The 2,558-nt window shown below is 36.2% G+C and overlaps 1 long non-coding RNA gene across 1 annotated transcript in view; it reads right to left on the bottom strand.

The window, feature by feature from the left end:
* Positions 1 to 1,060, bottom strand: part of LOC108166417 (uncharacterized) — a 21,872-nt gene extending 20,812 nt beyond the window's left edge. The window contains exon 1 of the long non-coding RNA XR_001776771.1: positions 409 to 1,060. This is a non-coding gene — a long non-coding RNA (uncharacterized LOC108166417). The remainder of the gene's footprint in view (positions 1 to 408) is intronic.
* Positions 1,061 to 2,558: the final 1,498 nt, after the last annotated feature.

Genomic DNA, 2,558 nt, shown 5'->3' with positions numbered 1-2,558 from the left:
TGGATCTTATTTTTATTGTGTTTTTTCATGTATTGTTTGTATTTTAGTAAATGTTTGTGCTATATGGCTTTTTTCATTCTTTTTAAATTTGTAACTTGATATGCTCCTTTTAGATAAAACTTTTTGATTTATCATTGTTATTATTGTTATTATTCTGCTTTTWGGAATTACCTTGTTAAGTTGTCTGTATTGGATGGTAACATATTGATTGATTTGTACTTTGACTACATATGAARACTCTAGCATATTATGTTGCATTTGAGATAAATAACCAACATGTCCTCCTGTCTATTACGTTTTCTCCCCCAAATATCATTTTGTTGTACAAAATGCATACTTTCAAATGAAGTTTTAATTTTCCTGTTTGTTTAAAAGGAGCATTCATGCATGTAAAAGTGTGTTAATTACCTGATGATGCTGTGAAGGATGGATTTAACAGGTGTGTGATGTTTGAGGTTGTTTTGATCAGCTTCCCCCGCCTGGGGCCTCTTCCACAACGCCTGACCCCGTCCAGCCGCCTTCGTCTCCCCTCGGCTCGCCTCGGGCGGAGAAAGCAGGCAGAGATAATACACTTCAAGTCGGAGTAGTAAACAGCGGCATCAGCTTTAAACCGCCTGACATTTTCCAGCTGTGCGGTCCGTACTTATGCCGTGTGTATTTTTACACACATCTGTCAGTGCTGCCTTGAAATGTCCAACACCAGGAATGCAAACAGCGGGGCCAGCCTTGTTTATGTCTTGCCTTGTGGCCGCTGTGGGCACTGGCAGGGCTCGTGGTGTAGTGGGCTCACACGTGCTTTCAGTTGACTGCTTTAACTCTGCAGAAACTGTAGTTTTCACTCTTTAATTCCCCCTGTTTTCATCTTTAAAATCTCTTCATGCCTTAAATTCCAGAAATTATCTGCTTAAAGGTACAAAAGGAGAGGATGCATTCCCTAAAACACTGCAAAAACACAGATTTTACCAAAAAGTTTTAGTCTGTTGTTTCTATTGCAAACTTGAAATACAACAAAATTAACTTACAAATAACTTTTCAGCAAGAAGTATGAGCTTGTTTTAAGTCAAAAATCCTTCATACTGATGAAAAAGTACTGACTATTGACTATTTTACTAATAAAAAGATATTTCCTAAGTTTTTTGTGAAATAATCTGCCAATGAAACTAGTACTTTTTCATCAATATTAAGGAATTATTTATTTTAAACAAGCACAGCTATCTTGCTGAGAAGCTACATGTAAGTTAGTTTTCTCTTATTTTAAGTGTATTAAGATATTTGCACTAGAAACTGGACCAAAATACTTGTGAAAACACTTTTCTGACTCATTTGTTGTGTTGTTTTCTGCTTGGTACTCAGAAAATAACAAAAAAGAATGTATAGGTATATAAAAAAAACATCTGCTTTTGTATATGATGCAGAGATCGTCATATAGAGATATCTGCTGCATTGTTGCACAAATGCTTGGGAATGCATTGCCTCATTATAAACCCCCCACGCCCTCCAGCCTAACTCACTCCAGCCTCTTTTGTTTTCTTTTGTTTTTTTGCTTTTGTTTTTTGGCAAAACAAGTTACAGTTTCATTTTATGATTGTGTCAATAAAGGAGCGAGAGAGAGAGAGAGAGAGAGAGGAGCATGAAAGGAGCCTGGGGTCACTGGTTTCACTCTGCCCTCTCTTACCTTCCTTGCTCAACTCCGAGATGCATCCAGAAGCCAAACCTCCCTCACTCACAGGGAGGTTCAGAGTCGGATACAGAAAAAAAGAGAAACTGGACGGATCCTCGTGCTCCGAAATCTGTTACTAGTGTAAGTTATCAACAAACAGACTGTTGCTAAGATCTTCATTGTTTATTATAGAGGTTTAAAAAGTTGAAAAAGTAGCATGAATTTTGGTGTTTGCAAAATGTTGCCATGTATGCTTGTTATTTATTGGTTTTGTGTTATTTTTTCCCCTTTTTTAGCAGCTTAAAATCTCATATTACTTATACTGTATTTATGATATTTTGGTCAGAAGTTTGCATCCACTCAGTAAATTATCTGAATTATGCTCTTTCTTGGTTGAATTATGCCTCAGGCTCAAATCTAAGTGTACGCCAACAATAATCTTTGAACAAATGTCCATTCTGGCTGAATTTTGATTTAACATTTCAACACTTCATTTGTAAGAAAAATTTTAATTGGTTGGTTTCCTTTCAAAACCATATATTGTAAGCACATTCCATACTTTTTTTAAAAAGGGTTTAAGTCGGTACCATTAAAGAATGTTAAAGCTAGCCTGCTTTAATTCTTTGAAAACTAGTTTTGATGTGAGTTAGGGGGATCGTTGTTCTGATGAAACACCTAACTATGTCCAAGTTACAACATCTGGGCCAAACCAAAAATGGGTCAGAATGTAAAATGAAATAATAGAGCAACCACAGGTGCTGCCCAGGGTGGCACGAACTGTGAGGAACCAAAAAGTCACTTGAATCTATCTATCTATCTATCTATCTATCTATCTATCTATCTATCTATCTATCTATCTATCTATCTATCTATCTATCTATCTATCTATCTATCTATC

The sequence above is a fragment of the Poecilia reticulata genome, linkage group LG7, assembly GCF_000633615.1.
Source record: "Poecilia reticulata strain Guanapo linkage group LG7, Guppy_female_1.0+MT, whole genome shotgun sequence".
Taxonomy (NCBI): domain Eukaryota; kingdom Metazoa; phylum Chordata; class Actinopteri; order Cyprinodontiformes; family Poeciliidae; genus Poecilia; species Poecilia reticulata.
Note: the sequence above shows the minus strand (reverse complement) of the source record. Positions and strands in the feature narration are given on the sequence as shown.